The sequence below is a fragment of the Microtus pennsylvanicus genome, chromosome 2 (assembly GCF_037038515.1).
Source record: "Microtus pennsylvanicus isolate mMicPen1 chromosome 2, mMicPen1.hap1, whole genome shotgun sequence".
NCBI classification, from domain to species: Eukaryota; Metazoa; Chordata; class Mammalia; order Rodentia; family Cricetidae; genus Microtus; species Microtus pennsylvanicus.
The window spans coordinates 21,918,087-21,939,367 of NC_134580.1; positions in this window are offsets into that span (position 1 = coordinate 21,918,087).

The following is a 21,281-nucleotide window of genomic DNA, read 5'->3' on the forward strand; positions in this document are numbered from 1 at the left end:
ACACACACACACACACACACACACACAGAGTCACTCTGTTTGCTGAGAATACTGCACTCCTGCCCTTGAAGCAGTAATTTCATTGCCCAGGAAGCTCTGGCTTGTGCACCTTCAGGTGCTGTTTTTAACTAGTGAGCGGATCCAGAGTGGGTCCAATGGAGACATCTGCAGTATTCTCCAGGCTGGTCTGGACTCACTGCTTTTTTCTAAGCCGTGACCCATTTTGCACACTGTGGATTCCAAAGACTCAAATCCTGCTGTGTTTGCTTCTTGGCCCTTGTGGAACCGCAGGTTGGTAGAACTTTTTGCCAGCTGGAGAGCAGTGAGTAAAATACAGTTGTCTGCTCTGGTATGGGCAGCAGGAGGAGAAGAAGGTCTGTTTAAGACCTGGCTATGGTCCTCTGGTTCTTAGTGGTCACAGGCCAACCCTTAATCCCAAAGGAGAAAGGTGGAAAGGGAGTTAAGAACAACAGAGAGCTGTTGATGGAAGAGTCACTGAAGCAGGAAACAGTCAAGACACTCACCCGTCATGAGGAGCAATATATTAATACTCACAACAACAGTACTTTGCTCACTTGGCATCCTTGCTTCCCCTCTCCCATCGATGGGCAGGAGAGACAGGAGCAAGGAGCTCGTCAAGCTCAACAATGGGAAAGGAAGCAGGCACATTTGCACAGGAACTCGGGTGGGGTGAAATGTTTCTTCACTGTAGCAGAGAGGGTGGAGGGCAGCTCCAGCCCCTCCTTTTCTCTTCCATCCTTCCTTCTGTGGGGCACACACAGCACAGTCAGGAAGGTGGAAGGGGTGAGGCGTCTGTAAACGAGGACCTTGAACCTTGGGGTCTTCAGCAGCACTTACCTCTCATTCGCTTTAGTTTGACCCTAGAGCTGTTGGGGGGCACAAAGATAGGTCTGGAATGAAGGAAATGGGTTCAGATTAGTGGGGAGGAGAGCGGCAGGAGACCTCTGCCCTTCCTTCCTGATCTCAGGGCTGAGTCAGTTCACAGGAGACAGGCCTGGCTCCTTTCTGGCTACCTCACACAGTACATGTCCCTGAAACTTTGCTTGTGGGGATTTACTTAAACAAAAATACCCCTGCCTTTTTGTCACCATGTGCTTGCCAAGTTCTTCTGATTCCTCTGGGCTAGCCTCATCATGGTCACACTTTGTAGAGACTCGGGAGATCTTTTGGGGAAGACATTGTCTACTTCCTTGAATGTCAACTCTTTGTCTAAAACACCTTTTCCAGCAAATGTCTGTATGTGAAAGCCAGGGAGGCCAACAGCCTCAGGAGGATGTCCCTTAACGACCCGGAGAGCACTCAGCCCTTGTAGAAACTTCCAGAGCTGTCTGTCCATCAGCGGAGCCTTCTGCCCTCCTCATCTTACAGATGCAGTGCCCCCCCCCCCGTATCTGTGCTTTTGTTTTCTGGTTTCAGTTACATGGACCCAACCACAGCATGAACCATGTGTTGAACTGTCAGCTGGGATCCTTCTAGAAAGGAGTGATGCGCAGACTTTAAATCTGGTGCTGACTTACTTTGCCCCACCTGCAATGTGGACCGTTCCTTTGTCCAGCCTGTCCACACTGCATCTGCTGCCATCCCAGAGTCACTCAGTGCTGATTGGCTATCATACTGACTCAATATTGCAGGCCTGTGTCCCAGTAACCTTTATGTAGAAGTCTAACACACCCCTCAAAGGCTGCTGAACCCACCACCCACCACTTCCTTTCTTCAAGTGGGCACGGGTTGTTCTCCTACCCTCCCAAGAAGAAAGGTGAGTGCAGTATCATAGGGTATTTTGAGAGAGGGACGATGGCATATTCAGATAACTTTGTATATTTACAAAGCCCATTTCATTATGTATGCTAGTCTTACTGAGATCAATGAATAGATCAAATTTTACCATAGATGAATCTGTATAACAAGTTGTAGTATATACAGGGTTGGGTACTTCTCACAGTTTCAGGCACTTACTGGGGCTTTTGTGACCACCATGGAGAAGAGGGGGCACTGTAAGAAACTAATAGATTATTTAAGGAACAAGTAAGTGGTCATTTAGGGCTCAGATCCCAGAGCTCCCAATGTCCTGTTCTTAAGGTGGTTTTTAGAATAATACAATTTTGTGTTACTCAGCACTGCTAGGACACTTCCGAAACAAGACTGCAAGTCAACATTGGAACCCGTGCATCAGTGGAAAGTGTGTCGTTAATTCACACAGTGATGAAGGAGGATGCTCTCTCTGCCTTTAAATAGAATTTGTTCCATGGTCTTTTTACTCCTGGACTTTTTGCCTCGCCTAGTCTTGGCTCAGCTTGGGAGCTACAGCTACAAAATGTTGGGTGAGAAACTGCTTCCCGGGTCCTTGCAACTTTATTGGAAAAAGGGGTTCTCATAAATCACACAGGAAAGGAGCAGGGGCCTGTGGGAGTGCTCAGTTGCCAAGCGAATTCCAACTGATGGCTTTGGAGAGTATGGACAGCTTCCAAGATCTTATCTGGAATAAAATTAAGATTCATACTTTCTCAGCCTGAGCTGCCTCTACCAAATTTCAACCGCAGCCGCGTCTTCTTAAGACCCTGAAAGGATGCTTCGACAAGCAGTCGGAGAAGTGGGCCAGCCAAGGAGTTGGGGAGGAGAGCACACATTCCACATGGAAAAAGATTTGTAGCAACCCAGTGTCCCTAATGACAAACAGGCTCGGGGTATGTGGCTTGTACTGGCTTAAACATTCCTAAGGATGACAGCGTGTCAGAGGAGAGGACTTACGGGGGAAGCCGTGATCAGTCGCAGTGAGTGGTTTCGCGCAGGGACTAGAGCGAATTAAGACTACAGGACCTTTGACAAGTACTTGTCCTCACAGCCAGGAACACATTTGGACCTTAGTCCTGTGGGTCACAGGAGGTCTGAAAGCCGTGAATCTTTAGAGACACTCGCACACCTAGAAGACTTTGTGGACTTTTCCAGGATGTTCAGGACATGCAGACTCTGGAAAACATGGGGCTGCCCTTTAGTTAGCTAGTCTTACAATTTCTGGTTCTGTCACCAGAGTAACTCTGTTATTGTCTCCTGGGGGCTTCTCTCAGTGCGCGCACACTGTAGAACCAGGGCCTTGTGAGAATGGAAAGATTAAACATGTGCTGCGAGGCCAATTCCAGCGTAATCAGGACGGACAGAAAGCAGCCTTAATTCTCCCCCACTCCCCATGTCTTTGATGCTATTGTGTAGTGGGGTCATCTGGGGGAGATTTCAGATTCTCTCAGCATTTATTCACAATTTCATTTGCAAGATGGCCTGAAAAGAAAATGCAAGCTTGTAATTGAATTGCCTTGGGAATTAAGCTAAGAGGCCGACTGGGTTCAGAGCCATGCCGTCGGAGTTCAGATGGGAAGCAGGACGGCCTGATCACGGAGACATACAGAGCAAGACGTTCCCAGTCCCAGGTCATTACCATGACATCTGCATTCATCCCTAGCGAACCAAGGAGGCCTTCATTTTGCATTACCAGCCTGGAAAACTTGATGATACATTCCTGAGCAGACATGGGAAAAACAGGTAGGTAATAACAACCTCCGGTTCCCTTTGTTTATCCAGAAATCCATCAGTCCCAGCGGGGTGACATGTAACCCCGTGCTTAAACTGCCATCCATACTTCATGTAATAATAATGATGATGATAATAATAATCATTTATACTCATATAGTCACTTTCATCTAGGCGATCTTAAAGCTTTACAAACACTAATTAATCCTCCTAGTTTCCCTGAGAAGTAGGTGAGGCCCAGTTTATGGTGGGGGGGGCGGTGTGCAAAGAAAGAACTGTGACTTTCTCAAGGCCACTGGGTAGCTGGCTGGCAGAGCTAAGAGCCTCGAGGGTGACATACCTCCAGCTGTGTAGGAGCAGCGATCCTGGGGCTGAGTGGGAGGAGCCTGCCTGAAGAGGTCCTCAGTCTTCTTGTTCTTACTTCAACTCTAACCCTGATGGGAACTCGGAACACACCTCCAGAAGACACTTTCTGTGCTACTGTGTAACTGCATGAACGGTGACCTCTGTGTTTGAGGTTTTAGTGACAGAAATAGGCTAGTGGCAGATGTCTGATGTCTTTGGGTAGGTGATGGAAGACAGCCCTTGGTGGAGAATTAGCTTTTTAAGGGATGCTGTTGGGAAAAAAAAAAAAACAAACCGGCTTCCCCATGTCCAATCAGAACAACCCTTTCTTTTGGCTTCCATGTCTTTATCCATTTCCCAATACTGCAGCAAAATGCTCAAGGCTGAGAGATTTGTTCAGCTCACAGTGGTGGAGATCCCAGAGCAAGGCCCCCCCGCTTTTGCAGCTCTGGTGAGGGCCGAGCAACTGATGGTATCATGGCAAGAGTATGCGTGAGTGAGAGGGGGTGCGGGGTGAGACTGAGCCAGACACTGGGGCTGAGCCAGACACACTTTCTTCGTAACAGACTTAGAGGAATTGCTCGCTCTGTGAAGCCAGCATGAATTCCTTCCAAGGAAATACCCACCCATGACTTAATTACCGCTCACTAAGCGTCACTCCTCAGCAGCGCTGCCACCTTGAAACATTGCCCCGCTGAAGAAGGCTAAGCATCCAATGTTCCGATCTCTTGGGAGCAAAACGCATCCAAATCATAGCACACCCTCTGAACATTTCCATGTACATAACCAAGACAGCGTGGCTACTGATGTCCAGTATGGAACTGGTAAGAATTAATGGGAAGTAGCTGCCACTGTTTTCAGTTTGGGGAAATTTTTGAAAATTTCCCAAGAAGGCGGCGCTGAGTTTTAGGGAAATCACTCTCTTGGGAGTATTTCTCAAATACTGGTGTGTATGTCCATCACCCAGGACACGTGTTAACCTGCAACTGTGGCTCTGTGATCCTGGAGTGGCACCAAGATCGTGTGTTCCTGAGCAGTGAGATTCTCTGTTGTCGTTCTCTTTTGGGGTGGACATCCCAACAGCAAATCGCTCTGGAGAAAGTGCTGTACAGCTGGAGTGGGGTTTGGCTGAGGGAACCAAGGTCCTGGTTTAAAACGCATTTCTGTTACTTATTAGTAAGAGGTTTGTGAGACAAACACTTTCTGAGTCTTGGGTTTCTTTATTTTTGATTTTTTGAGACACGGTTTCTCTGTGTACCCCTGGACATCCTGGAATTCACTGTGTAGACCAGGCTGGCCTTAGACCTGGATATCTATCTGCTTGCCTCTGCCTCCCAAGTGCCACCACTGCCTGGCTACTTATTTTTTATATGTATCTCTGTGGTGCTAGGGATCAAACACAGGGCCCTGCACAGAGTAGTACCTGCTCTGTGAGGTAGAGTTGTTGTTGCCCGCATTTTTGAAAATTCGGAATCCTTAGGCCTCAGCCTCCCAAGGAGTTGGAATAACTGGGAAGCACCACCATGTTGTGCTCTACATCTTCAGATGGAGATCTTAAGTCTCCTGGCAGAGTCATTAGGCAGACAAACAGAACATCCAACCAGCTGAATCTAGAACATGCTAGAATTCAAATGTTTATTCATTCCTCTGGGTATTTATTTCCTCCTGGCTGGCTACCTTCCCAAACAATACGTTGTAGTCTCCCCTTGTATCTGTTGTAACGACTAGCTATAATTTGCTGACCTTTCCATATATATAGTTTCTCGTACTTTCTCTTTGATATATATAAGCAAGTATTCAATCCCATTTTGCATTAATGAAAAATAAAAATATATGGTTAATGTTAGATCTCTTTAAGGACTGTAAATGCCACCACCTCTCTTATTTCTGACTTGATCTGGCTGTACAGTGCAATGAGACGGTGTTATTCATTCATTAAACATTTATTCAGCTTCTTCTTATGCTCTATCTTAGTATTTCTCTTAGAATACAGTAATGTTTGAATTTTTCTCTTTCATTTTTTAGTTGCTTAACAATTATTCACTCATTGGCATCTTTTTTTTTTCTCTTGTATTTTCTGCTCTTATTTCCTTCTCTTTCTGGTGTTCATACTTCCTCTCTGGATCTACCAGATTTACTTGGATTGCCTTTCTTAAAGATTTTTATAAAACCAATTTCACCTAAAGTCATTTTGATTCCTAACAAAAGTCAGCACCAGGAGTTAGACGCAGCATGTGCACAGGAGAGAAAGTGCTGGATGAAGGTACATTGCTAATTCTGAAACCTAGCAGAGGAACTTTCCCTTTTTCTGTTAGATATTTTGACTTTTAAGAAGAAGATTCTCACCCCCAAAACAGCAAATTCTAGCTTGTAACACAGAAAAAAACTAGGAAGAAAAAGTATTCATGGACAACAATGATCAAGATGAATAAAAATGAGGGTGAAATTTTCCATATACACTGGAGCCATATGTCAGGTGTAGGGCTGTCATTCAGCCTTCAGGTCATTGACATAAAACCTGTCTTACTGGGATTGCTTAGTGCCAAGAAGACCATTGGCATGTAAATCCTACCCATGGTGAAGTCACTGGAGATTGGTTCCAAGAGAACACCATGCAGATGGGTTTTGATAAGGTTGGTATGCTCCCCGCGAGACCATAATTAACAACATCAAAGAAAGAATGATCCCTTAAGCAAATGGACTTTAACTTGCCATATACCTAAAAATGTACCAAATGCTTGTCCATGGTGGAAAAACGCATGCATGTTCGGAACCAAGTCTTCTTAGCTGTGGTCTAGACATTATAGAAGGAAGATGTTTTCTGACTTCTATGGCTCCCCTCAGCTTCTCTTACATTTTCTCAGTCTGGAAGTGTTCTCTACAATTTGCATAAATAAGAATGTGTTGCCTCATGACTCAGCTGGGAACAGAAGTTATCTGGTAAAAGCAGAGTCGGAAGACTTTGGTTTTTGTAGCTCATGGTCAGTTTTCATTCCAGCAGCTTGTGTTCTGGGGTGAGCAGCTGTTCAGAAAGTGAAGGCGGTAGGTGGAAGAGTGTTAGAAATTGGTCGGGACTCAGCCTCAGAAGAGGCTGGGAAGAGTCATTTGTTTTACCACTTCCTCAGAAAAACTGATTTAATTGGCCAACTTCGGAACTAATCAATAAAGAAATAACAAGAACAAAACCACGCAACACTCCAGGTAGTCCTAACATGCAGCTAAGAGAGCCAGGTCTGGGGTCACACAGGTCCCCAGAGGCCATCTGCATCTAAAGACACTTGGTAATTTTTCTGAAGGAAGGGAGATGACGCTCAGCTTTTCTCTGACCTATGATCGCTCCTTTTCCAAATCCATTTGAAAAGATGTTCAGGTCAGAAAAGTTCAAGAACATGTTGAACATTTAAAATTGGATCTTAGGCCTATATATTTACTATAAACATGTTATAATACAGAGGCATAAATACATATATGTATATGATCAACACTACATGTATGTATAATCTAATTTCAGATGTATCTGCATAAAAAGTTCTGAGATACTTCTCCGTAATAAGCCTTATTTCTTAAATGTTCTTCACATGGTGCGGGAGAATTGTCTGTATTCTGTCAATCATGTTTTGAATAAACGCTGATTGGTCAGGCAGGAAATATAGGTGGGTCAACCAGAAAGGAAGTAGACGCGGGGCAATGAGAACAGGACAATGCTAGGAAGAAGGAAGCCCATTCTTCCCAGTCCTGCCCAGACCACGGAAGAAGCAAGATGTAATCTACCCAGTTGAGAAAGGTACCAAGCCATGGGGCTAATGTAGAAAAGAACAATGGGTTAATATAAGCTACAAGAGTTAACAAGAAGCCTGAGCTAATGGGCCAATCATTTTTATAACTTATGGATATCTCTATGTGATTTTCTATGAAACTTGCTGGCTGTGGGGTACCAGGTGGGACAGAATCCCCAACAAGCAGCCCCTCCTGTTACATTCACAGAAGTATTCATACTTTATTTCTGAAGTATTTATTAAATTATCCACCTTCTTTCAAACAAGTACTTGCTCGCTTTTCTGAATCCACTTTTTGCAAGCACTGGGGTGTTTGTCCCTATGGACACCATCTGCTGAAGGTTGGATGCCTTTTATTCTCGGTGCTCCACACAAAGAGCACCTGAATGTGGACCCACAGATTTGTACTTTTTTTTTTATTACTTTGCTTCCAGTATTAGAAATATACTTAATATGCATTTTCTTTCTTCCTGTTTACTTTTTGGGGGGGTGGGTTTCGAGACAGGGTTTCTTCTCTATATAGTCTTGGCTATCCTGGAACTCACTGTGTAGATCAGGCTGATCAGGAACTCATAGAGCTCTGCCTGCCTCTGCCTGCCAAGTGCTGAGATTAAAGGCGTGTGCCACCACTGCCTTGGCTGACTATGCATCTTTTATTCCACCACTTTCCAGGGAGTATAACATTTTAGGGAGAGCAGACATAAGCCAGAATGCGCCTTATGGAACACAGCTTGGATGCCCAAAGATCTGGAAACTACCCTGATGGATGACATGGATGGGTTGGAAGCGATTTACCTGGAGAAATTACAGTGTGAAGTTACAAGATCAACAGTAGATTTCCTGAAATAGTTTCTCTTTTAGTACCGAGAATTTCTCATGCCTAAAGAAAGTTCACATCCTTCAGGGGTCCAGCCCAGCTCCTGATGTACAGAGTTTCTCTTCACCCTTCACCTACTTGCCTTGCCCTGTGTCATAATCATGACTGATGGCAGTAACACTAATCAAAGCATTCTTTCCTCGTGAGTCTGGATGAGGCCTCGGATTTTTTTCTTACCTAGTGCTCCAGGCAGCTACTTCTAATTGATTAAGTTTGGTGCTAAAGACCATAGCTATCCGTAGTGACCACCTTATAGGTCTCATCATAATAAGAGACAGATCCTTTCCTTTACCACGAAAGGGATCTATAATCCGTCTATGAATAACTCTCTCATAATTCCCAGAAAATGTTGAGACAAGATTAGGTCATTAAAGCTGTATAAAGATAAGTGAATAACAACGTGGAGATAAAGCAACAGCAAACCAGACAAACCTGCCCTTTGCTCTCTCACCCATCCTAGACCTGAGATGCCCAGCAGTGATAACTGTGTCTCTCCTGGTCTTCCTCCACAGGGAAGAAACCAATTCTAACTTATTCACCCTCAGTGGCCCCAGGATCTTGAGATTCAGATCCAAGAAAATGAAACCAAGTTGGGGAAGTGAGGGAGAGAAAGAGACAGAAAGCAGGACAGACAGGCAGGTAGATGGGCAGACAGAGAGATACACAGACACAGACACAGACACACACACACACACAGACACACACACAGACACAGACACACACACACACATTCTCTAAATGCTGCCTTTCGAATAATCAGTAAATTTTCTCCGGGGACAACAAGATGTCCATACAATACATCTTTGAGAGAGAACATATGAGTCACACAGCCATTATGATCTCAAAACCAAAAAATTCTTTGAGGAGGTCTACACATTTCAAGATTGTAAATGTCTTGGAGTATCTGAGCAGCAGCATGAAGAAGTATAGGGCGGTTGCTGTGTGTTACTGACAAGAGACCAGTGGGGGCAGTGGGTAGAATTAGAGGCAAGCTGGCCTTGGCTTTCAAGAAGGGTTTTACTTGCTACCTCCAGGAGTTGTCCTACTACTAAGAAGCCGCTTAGAACTCCTGGTCACTGATGATGTTTAGGCAAAGGCTGTAGGGCTGTCTTCCAGAGACAGAGTTGAATGGATTTCTATTTTAGATAATACATGTAATTAAATCTCCCTTCCAGAGGGAGACTCCTTAATATTGTAGGAATAGATACGTTCCAGTATCACAGGGATATTTTCAGGGTGGTAATATGTGACTTCTAGTTCTTTCTAATCCTGAAACTTGCTGGTCAACCATCAGGACTGATGCAGCTGTAACTACTAAACAGAAAGGCCATTGTGTGGGAATGGGAAAGACAGAGCAATCAGGAATGGAGGCCTTGACTAGCATACCAAGAGCCTAGGTTTGGGGGAGGGGATAAAAAAATAGAAAAATGGGAAAATAAATGTGGTGAAATGTATTATGGGTCTGTCACTGAATGTAACATTTTCATCATATAATCACACAACTTTAAAAATGCACACATATTTAGCAATATATGTATATGCATATACATACATGCATGCAATAACAATTAGTGGAAAAAGAGGCCGTGAATTTTAAGGAGAGTGGGGAGGGGTATTTTGAAGGGTTTGGAGGGAGAAAAGGGAAGGGGAAATGTAATTAATTATAACCTCAAGAACAAAAAAATTTACATGAATCTATAAGTTTACAAGTGACTATAACACCATCAATTAAAATTTTTAATATAATTTCGATCTTATAAGATTGGGATGTTTACCACTGACATAATCTGCTATAGAAAAAATACAATTGTTATAGGAAATAGCCCTACAATACAGGAAAGAATAGGTGAAGGCCAGCGTCACTTTTGATGAGGAAAAGTGTGCATTTATGGTCTTAAAAACACTACGCCTTTTCATGTTCGCACTGAGAAAGCACCAGGTGTAGAAGATACCCTCAGCGCAGTAGTGTGTTGTACAAACATACAGGTGGCCTTTGAGGAATGGCGTGAGGTGGCTTGGCAGGACTGACTGACACTTGGGAGTTTTATGTGTTGGAAGCACACGAGAGGGCCCCTGTTCCCACTCTCATGCTCTGAAGATTTCACCACCTCAGGAACAGGGGACATTTTATAGCTACCCACATCAATTAATAAGTCAGGAGTGACTTTTTCTCCTGTAACTCCAATTACTTGGAACAATAGGAGCCTGGTTTTCCGTGCTGAAGATCATGGACGGTTGCCCCTGCTTGCCCTTGGTGAGTGGAAACCAAGCCCTTTCATGGCTCACTGAGCGTGTTCTCTTCTGCTTTGGAGATGGTCTTGCACCAGTTCAAGCTCCTCCCCAAACTGGAAACCACTTGCTCTCCAAATTCAGGTCCTACTTTTTGTCAACACTTTAATCACCATGCGTATTCATTAAAAAAAAATCTGAAAGCAGTGCTGGCCTGCGTTCCAAATAAAGGGGGAAGACAGAGCCAAAGTCTCAGTTCCAGCATTAAAAAGAAAACACAATACAATGCCTAATGGTGCTTTTGTATTTTGCAAGCAAGAAGGATGTGTTTCAAAAAGTTAAAAACTGTTTTTGTAGGCCAGAACTTTAGATGTCTTTTTATTCCGTATAAACTTTTTTCCCCCTTCAACTACATAGCTCTGTGTGTTTTGCTGATGCACCTGTTTTGTGAGGGGTGGGGACTTTGGGAGGTGAAGTAGGGAGCCAAGCATCACGGCCTTGGGGCCGGTATTTTTTTCCTGTTCCCTCCCGTCTTTCTGCTTCACGGCTGTTTTATGAGCAGCTCTGATCCAGCACGTTTTCTCTGTGACGAACCACTCACCCATTGGTCCATACACAATGGAGACAGTGGCCATGAACTGAGACTCAGAAACCATAAGGCAAAAAAATACATATTTTTCTTTAATTTTTCTCAGTATTTATCACACTGAAATCTAACGGTGAGCTGTACTAGATTTATATTGCTACCATAAGAAATTATATCAAATTTAATAAAAACACCAAATTTATTATTTATGCTAATATAGGAGTCCCTTAGGGGTAAAACCAAGGTGCCGAGAGGGCTGTATTCTGTTTTGGAAGCTTTCAGAGAAGAGAATTCATTTTCTCACTGATCTCAGTTTTTAGCCCATGGCCTTTTTCAAAAATAATAATATCACGACTCTGTCCATTTTTCTGTTACCTCCTAATAGCCTTCTTTAATTAGGAATGATTCTTCACTTTTATGATTCTCATGATTAGGTTGGATTTACCTAGCTAATTCCAGATCAGCTTCCCATCCCTTCACCGTATCTGCCAAGTCCCCTTCGCCAGGTGCAATAACATTCACTGATTCCAGGAATATGACTGTCTTTGTGGGGCAGAATTCTGTGGTCAGGAAAAGAAAACATTTCGTAAACAGTCACTGATTCCTTAGCAAAGCCACGGTGTCTGTTCTGATAGACACAGTGCCATGTCTGAGCACATGGCTCCAGGCCCGTTACCAGAGGCCAGATGACCTGCAGTGAAAGGCTCTTTGCTCGTTCAGGCCCCGTTGTCTGAGAGCGGTAATGGGTCTGTCTGACACAGCACGGGAAAATGCTGCGCTGGCTCGCCGTGTTCGGAATTGCTAAGCAGATGCTAGGAATGCAAGCTTTCCTGTCTCCTCACCTGTTCCATCCCCTTACTTCCTCCTGATCATATTTATCATAATAATAATCGTATTATTATTGTCTCTTCTGACTCCTCACAGTTTGGGAATAGAGAGTGGAGACTCACTCAGTTTCCAATTCATAGGCTGTTTCTTCCAAGCAGGATAAAGGCCAGGAAGGAGGGATGGCTGAGGACTGCCAAGGGTCTGGAGAAGGAACTGTGGGTTGAATTCTGGGAGGCTGCAGGTCTGCTTAGAGTTTTCTCTGGGACCCAGACGGTGACTCATTTGTCATTAGATGCTGTCACTAGGGTCTGTGCAGGTGGCAAGGCTTACTTGCTCACTGTACTTGATAAAAGCTCTTCCAGGGTTTTCTGGGGCTATTTATTTTTAGCAACTGGGGGAGAAAAAAAAGAAGCCAAAAAATCCACCCCCTTTTCATCTCTTACTTATTTTTTGCCATGCACTGTGTAGGGACGACATAGGCATAAGTAAAGCAAAATGAGGAAGGGATGCAGCCAGGCAGCGCTGGGAAGGAGGGGACAGCTACTGACCTCTGCGGAGCAGGTGCTCCTGTAGATAACCTCACGCGTGCATCCTGTTAGTTCAGGTGCTGAGCCTGCTGTGCGGGGAATCGAGGAAGTATTTGGAGGAGGCTCTTTAGGGACAAGCCTCCAGGTGCCCCCGTTTAGGTAGTTAAGGGGATGCATTCTTTCTGGCTGGGGTGTGGTACTTACTTCCTAAGACAATGAAGGTGATACAAGCAGCTGCCATTTTTGAATGACTAGCAGGGGGGAAAAACTGGCTAGGTGTCTCCATGCCAGCCAATGAGGTAAGAATGATTTAATCATTACTAACTGGCAAATATTTAAAAGCAATGTTGAAATGGCTATTCTAACCGTAAAGAAGTTCATTTAGGTCTTTTTGGAACCCTGACCTTTTCCTCTTTTCTGCTTTGCTTTCTGATCATGGGTTAAGTGGGTTTGTCTTCAAGAACCTGTGTGATGAGTTGCCTCAACATAGACCCTAAAGCAGTGGGGCTAAGAGACTGTGGACTGGACTCGCTAAAACCATGAACCAGAAAACCCTTTTCTTCTCTCCAAGTTGACGATCTCAAGACTTTCATGACAGCCATCAAAGCCAGCTGATACACACCCTTCACAGGCAAACTTAAAACCACGAGTCTGCTCTGGTTCCTCCAGTAGCACCTGATACTATTAACTTGGATATTTATTTTCTCTCCATTGATTTTGTTTCTGACAATAGTTTCTGGCTTCTTTTCGTTCAATAAGCTTTGACAAAGGAAATGGTTCCCGTCTCTCTGCAGTCATTGCGCCAGGCTTATGAGATTTTGTTATCGGCCAAGGACCATCACGGATTATCCTCAGATCTTTCTTAGTCTTTCTTTATTTACTGACTGTTAGTGCAGGGTTGTTTACAGGAAGCTGGGCTCTTTAACACGCCAGATGAACCCTGACCGTTGCTTTTCCTATGAACTGCCGCAGTAGGAGTTAATGTCCTCCCTTGGTCCTGGTGCTGTCCTTAAGAAAGCAGTGTTCTGAGTGTCAAGGCATGGGGGCTGGCATATTAGACCTTGTCTGGCAGGAAAAGATATTCTATGCTTGAAGTCAGAATTGCAAATAGATTTCCCCACAGGGAAGATGTACAGATGCATGAAATCTCTTGTGCATCTCATTGTGTTAGGGTTACCCTGGTGACTGTCATTCAGGGATATCATTATTGGAAAATATTTTGTACATGTGGTGAGGGCCACATAACCACACATGGCTATTAGACTAATAGAAATGTCAGACGTCTTTTGTTATACAATGAAACCCCTTCACATTTATCAGCCAGACTGGCTGGTCTCACGCTTCTAATAGAAATAATGTATTTGAAGATATACAGGATCCTGATAAGAGTGATCAGTGCTCTAAGGGCTACAGGGGAAAAACAGCTGTGAGAATCTGTTTAATTCTGGGGAGTGGAAGTGGAGTGGATGGAAAAAAGAAGAAAATAGCTTGCTAATGTTTTGCGGAAGATCTTATAAAAATTAACACAATTTCATAAAAATCCCAGTGGTGTTTACTTCAGGTCCTTTTTCTTGCTGCCTGGCAGAGTCCCAGACAGCTCTACTAGACTGGTCACTGTGACATTTGTCTATGTCATTGTCACTAGCTCTTCCAGTCCCTAAAATGTGTTAGGGAATAGAAAAATCTGCAACTTATTTTTGTTGTTGTTTAAAGGAAACTGAAGGAAAAGCATGGGACAGAGCGTTGATGAACGGAGGCATGAAATAGGACACACGTCAGGGTGAGAGCTCACAGGAGACACCAGCGTGTGACAAGCCTCCTGGGATCATGGCTGCTTTGAACCCGTGGAACAAGCCCCGGGCTCTTCTCTGTGAGAGCAGCTCCAGATTGATAGCTGTCATTCTTCCTTGGCAGGAAACAAGGCTCTTCCTATTTCTGGCTGTCAGCAGCCACGGCAGTTTGGTGGGCACCAGAGAAGCAGGTCGGTGTGAATGAAGGAACGCACAGCCCATGAGCCTCTCCACTGTTATGGCTCACACTCAAATCCAAGTTTCCGACTGGGGTCTAACGGCAAAATTTAACATGGAGGTACTGATTAAAGTAAAACCACTCTGTTTCAAGAGGTTTATTCATTTTTTTTTCTAAAAAAAAAAAAAGGCCTATTAGTGACTGAATGATTTTCTAGTTCTGAGTAACTGTATGTATGTTCCACAGTAAATAACCTGAACGGCCGTTCTAAATGAGTTCTTTATATTCAGCCCCTCAAAGCTTGTAATTACATTTGAGGCGGGACATGTGATGCCAGAAGATATAATGCTATTTAGTCCCAAATGCAACTTGAATTCAGCGAAGGCAGTCCAGCAGGATCAGCAGAGCGCACGAGCAAATCGCTCCCATTAATCATCTCTTAAAGTGGAAGCGAAGAAAGCTTTGCCTTAGAAACAAATAGATTTTACCTCTTCCATTAGTCCTGGCCTTTCAAAAGAAATGGTGATGAGTTGTGTTGTCTATAGCAACCGGGCTTTTCTATCTTCTGTTTTCTGCCTTGCTTGGCTATATTAGAAAATTATAGGCATAAGTACTGTTACAACATCTCGGCTTGAAAAGTGGGGGCCTGAAAAGTAAGTTAAGAAGTGAGGAAAAAGAAGAAGGAGAAGGAGAAAAAGAAAGAAGGAGGAGGAGGAGGCAGCAGCTCTGGTTTCAGTAGCTATGAACTAAAGTGGACCATGGCTACTCTAAGAATGCACCCATCTGCAATGATGAAAGCATGACCCAAGAGCAGACACACATCCCTGCCCAAACAAGACATTTGAATAAGAAAATCTCCAAATGATGCTATCACTAAATATGTTCCTACTGGCAAAACTATGGCAAATTTGAAATAGCATAATTTCTAAGCAGATCAATTCAAATTTAGGACTTAAGCTAGTTTCAACACTTGACTTTCTCACTCTCGCCAACCGACCTTCCGTACTTGACCAGGCCGGTTGACCCTCGCGCAGCTTTACACTGACTGTGGCCCAATTTTCTTGACGCTGTTGTTGTCTTCCTTCTGGTCTCTTAGATAAGAATTACGATTTCTTTCTGCTTTTGAATCTCAGGGATGGTGATCTCAACCATCCCCTTCAAGCCAGGGACTTGGATTGGTGAGAGCTGGTGCTGGGCAGCCAATGAGAGGACAAAACCCAGCCTAGTCCATGAGCACAGCGGATGTCATTGCCACCCATGTTGCTCAAACCGGACATGGCCACACACCACTTTCTAGACGTGCACCTCATTTCCTAGTTTTTTTTTTGCTGGAAAGTTAAATTAAAATTACCATTTCTAACTTGTATCTAGGAACTGTATATGGTAATATGATAATGGGCCACGCTAGGATTTGTCTTATGGATATTGGGTAACATTTACGTCAAGTCAAACATACCTACCTCTTCCAATATTTATCATTTCTTCCTGGTTAAAAATCATCTAAATCTGGTTGTGCATCATATATATGTTGCACATATATGCACATATATATCATATATACACACACATATACACATATATACATATACATACATACATACACACATACATACATACATACAGCACATTGAGTTAAGTATAGCCATGCAGCTGTACATAGGAGTTTCTCATTCCATTTGCGTGTGTCCTTTTCTTTATTTGCCCATCCTCACCTAGTGCATCTTAAACCAGTCATTGAGACTTAGCCCAAATAATAATTCTTCCTTAAAGAGCCCTTGGTATATCGCCTTCAGCCTCTTCTGGAAGTGATTTCTCTTGTTTTCTTTTATTTGTTGTTTCTTTTGGTACATATTTGGACATGTACTGCTCTGTTTTCCCGACCACACTGGGAGCCCTTGGAAGGAAGCATTGCTTCTATTTCTCTGCAGTTTGTATCACTGTCTTCCAAACAGAAGTCGCCCAATACCCACTGCCAACAAGGAGGAGGGACTGGGTGCCATTCTACCAATCTAGCATATAGGTTTGATTTCTAACTTTATTTTGTCTTTCTCCCCAAGCAGTGGAAAACAATGGCTACTCAGAAAGTCCCGAATACAGAGAAAGGACTGGAGGCTGGAATTTGGCTCTTTATTTTAAACTTGTGGCACTAGTTTTCCCAGTGGCAGTTTGGGAAGTCACCAACACAGACATCACGTCACTGCAAGCCAGGAGGCCAGGCATAGCTGTGGGAAAGCAAGCTCGTGTTCAAGAGGAAATATCCCAAAGAATAGAATGGGGCTCTAGAAAACTCACCACCATGAATGCTTTTTTTGTGGTCTCATTTTCCCCAAGGTTGCCCTGGTATGAAAGTCCTTCTTTAAGGAGATAACATAAAAAGAAATAAGTGGCGGAGAAGAAAAAAAGTTCGTTTTTGCAATGGCCTTGTATGTTCCTGGGCTATTTCAATGTAATGTTTATCTAATAAATAGCATTTCGGTGTTAAACAGTAGAGCTGTGTGCACTCCTATGCCAGGGCTGGACCTCCTTCGGGTTCTGCTATGCTCCTACTGCTAAAAAGAAAATTCTGTTTTAATGAAAAGAACACTATGTGGCTGCAGCAGCCCCCCAACGCCTGCTTAGCATTTCCATACTTCTGCATAGGATAGACGTTTAGACAGAATACAAACTCTCGTGTGTGTACTCATGCATGTATGAAAATGTAATTTCAGTAAAGAGAGACAGTAAAAAGTGCCCAGGCAATATTTTATAGAGGTGCAATTCTGTCTACTCACTGGCTTTTCTGTCTGGACAATGGCTTCCTGTACTAAATTGTGGAAGAGAGAAAGGAATGTGGCATGTATTTGTGTGCGTCTGTGTAATAATGAATAGGATGTTTCAATGTTGCTGTTAAAAAAAAAAGAAAGAACAAAGCTATGACATATGGTCATGACGTTTAGAAAAGGGACCTAACTCTTGAACAGAGGGAATGAAGCCTTTGTCCGAGTACCTTAACCAGCCAGAGTTAAGATGACATTTGTGTTGTTATTCAGAAACGTGGGCCCTGAGCATTGCTCTTCACTAGCCTCAGAGAGATGCTATATGAGGAAAACAAGATGGATTATTGACAAGGTGGAGGGAGGAAATGAGAGAGGGCAGGTCGAGAAAGAGGAGCGCGATATACTCCAATAAAAGTGGTCTCAACCAGAGAGGAAATCTCTGTTATTGCGTTGCTTCTGTGATTGGCTTTTCAGAAGGCAGTGTTTGCAGGGCATGACGGTGTCCTATCTGCTCCGACAAGGGGTATGGGTTTGGTTCATTGGCTGGGGAGTTTGCGGCTGCAGAACCGTGGTGTGGGAAGTCCTTCTATATATGTGTTGCTTTTACTGGTTAATAAATATAGCTGCTTTTGGCCAATGGCTTAACAGAGAAAAGCCAGGCTGAAAGATATATATATCTTTCAGAGAGAGAGAGAGAGAGAGAGAGAGAGAGAGAGAGAGAGAGAGTAGGCAGAGTTAGAGAGAAGCCATGTAGCTGCCACTAGAGACAGATGCCTCTTGCTCGTAGGGCAGGAACTCGTGGTGATGCACAGATTAATGGAGATGGGTTAGTTTAGGCTATAAGAGCTAGATAGCAACACACTTAAGCTATTGACCAAACAGTATTGCAAATAATAGAGTTGCTGAGCAATTATTTTGGGTCTAAGTGGCCGGGAATGAACGAGCAGCCTCCTACTACAGACCGGGAAGGATAAACTGGGAAGAAGAAGCTGGGAAGGGTCTGAACTCTGGAACCAAAGTGCCGCATTCACTCATTCCCACATTTAAAAGTATCAAATAGACTCCCAGGCAGGTAAGAATAAAAGCCACATGATATTCCTTTCCCCAGGAATTCAGAATTAATCAAATTTAAATTATGGGACCAAACAGCTGAGCAAAGAGGCAAAGATTGGGTTCCTTTTAATGCTGGTGATGCTGATGTGTGTTTTCTGCTATGGGAATGGAATTGTGTCTCCATGGCAGCCTTGTCTCTCCTTGGGAAATGTCCTCACCAGAGATGATGTCTGTTTTGACTTCCACTGCTGATTTCTGAAGTTGTTCTTTCTTGGCTCCTTTCCTTGTCTAACTATCTTCCTTCCTTCCTTCTTTCCTTCCTTCCTTCCTTCCTTCCTTCCTTCCTTCCTTCCTTCCTTCCTCCCTTCCTTCCTGTCTCTCTTTTTTTTAAATATTTTTTTTTGCAATTTTCCACAAATAACACATTCAACATGCTATTTACCAGGAATTTCCTAAGTACTTCCTTTATAAAGTGTTGGTGAGGTCTTTTTCCTGGATAGCACATTTATTTTGGAAGGGTACAACCAATACATTTGCTTAATGATGTCAAGGGTCACACAGGCCAGGGTGTGAATTGCTGGGTCCCTCTCTGCTTGGAGTAGACGTGCTGGCCCAGAGCGTGGCTCCAGGAGGAGGCAGAGGCTCACAGACTGACTCCACCACTCACACTCCTTCTCTGGGCTGCTGTGTGTAGAACTGAGGAAGAGTCCCAGAAAAGTTCTGCTGTCAGCTCTTCAAATGTTAGCTACTTTCCAGCCAGCCCGCCATTTCTATTAATAAACAGTATCATTGACATCTGGCATAAAAAGCTAAACAAGGAAGGATGCTGGGAAGAGAGACTGTGGGGATCCGTGGAAATCAGAGCAGCCATCACCCCAGATGAGGCTGTTCCTCAAGAAGGTACAAGGAAACCATGAAGACATCCTAGGGATTTTAGCTTGCATAGGTTTGTGTGGTCACCATCATAGTCAGGATATGTGGCCATTCCATGGTTCTGGGGTCACTCATCTCTCCTGTAGAATGTCCTAGAAATGGAATCACACAGGACGCTGCATTCTCATCCTGACTCCTTTCGTCCAACATGATACTTTTGAGATACAGCCACAGGATGTCAGTGATTTGTCCCCTTCTTTTCCTCATTGCTAAGTAGTATTCTAGATCCTGGACATCTATCTCGCCCACCGAACAATATCTAAATATTATGTTTTGGTAACTATGAAAAGAGGTGTGTACAATTTTGTATAAGCTTAAGTTTTTCCAATTTTTTAGTTTTTGAGCGACATGGCTGGGCCAGGATCCACCATGACTGTTGGAACATCCACCATGGCTGTTGGTGGCCGATGGCATAGTATGTCTAGTAGGAAAAATAAGAACAGCTGTAAGAGATCGTCAAACCATCCTCCACTGTTCCAGATGCTCTGCAATCCATTTTTCTAGTGGCTCTAAGCTCCTCAAACTTCAAGAAAAGCAAAACAACAACAACAACAAAAAAACCCAACAATCAACAAACAAAAATTTCTTCAAGAAGTAGTACGGCTCATTTTATTTTTGTTGACCCCACCCTGGAGAATGCAAGCCTTGCATAGGTGTCTGACCCAGTGTTGTGCCAGGGGTGTGTGCTGCTGAGGCAGAGAGCTGTTCAAACAGTGGCTGCAGAATCAGGCAAAGTTGGTGGGCTACTGAGGAGCAAAGGGGGACTTCTTGCTTACGCTCAGTGGAAGAACACATATCTGTAGTTCTACACCCAACACAGAACTGGGCATTAGGTATCCTAAACAATCAACAGACAGCATGGCCTTGGGCAATGTGCATCTCAGTATCCAACAGGCAACTCAGCATTGGACACTGGCACGCTAAGCATCAGGCAGACCACATGATGTTGGACACCGATAGCATAACTTATGCAACAGACAATGTGGCGTTGGACAACGGTATACTAAGCATTCAGAAGTAGCATCCAGACTGCTGCTTCTGAAATGCATCCTGGGAGGAGGAAAGTGACTGTCTCACAGAGTTTCTCTTGTCTACCTTCCCTTCTGATGGATCTGAGTACCTGAAACAGTTCCTTCTCCAGAGCTGTTTGGAATTCTGCTAGCATCAAATGGGCCCCTTTAATGGAATCCACCAGCAGTTGCACACAGCAAGAGGTTAAACAGATCTCAGAAGAAGCTTTTTTCCTCATCACAGAGGGGGAAAAACAAGCACATTTTGTTGGTATTTTAGCACCTCCTACTGTGTTAAACCCAGGGGGAATGAATCAGAGTGTTGTCAGGGACATGCGCACATTTCAGGTGATTCTGGTAACATTTTAAAAGTCTACTTGTGTTGTATAAATTCCCTAATACCACAGCTTTAATTCTCTTCTAACAAACACAGCTATAAGTCTAAGAATGGCACACGTGGAAAGAACATAATGGATGGGGGTTCATATCAGACCCGCCTGTCACCGAGAGGACGACTATCTGTGGCAGAAGATAAGCTCTTGGAGAGGCTGGGGCTCTGGCTTGTGTTGATGGCCACCCAAAGTCTGATGGGCCAGGCCCTGGGAAATCTGGACTGGAGTCTTCGGAGAACAAGGGTTCCCTTGTGGCTCTCTGGTATCGACAGGACAGCATCTTTTGGTGTAATTAGTACTTCAGCTGTGGCCTCTGTCGGAAGCCAGAAGCTTGGAGATTCAAGCAGTCCAAAACAATGGTTGCTCACACTGTTGGGTGAAATCTCGCTGGTTCCTTGCCATCTCCCAAACTAAGGTGCCGTTCGGGTATGGCCCCTATGATGGGTGAGCATCTCTGA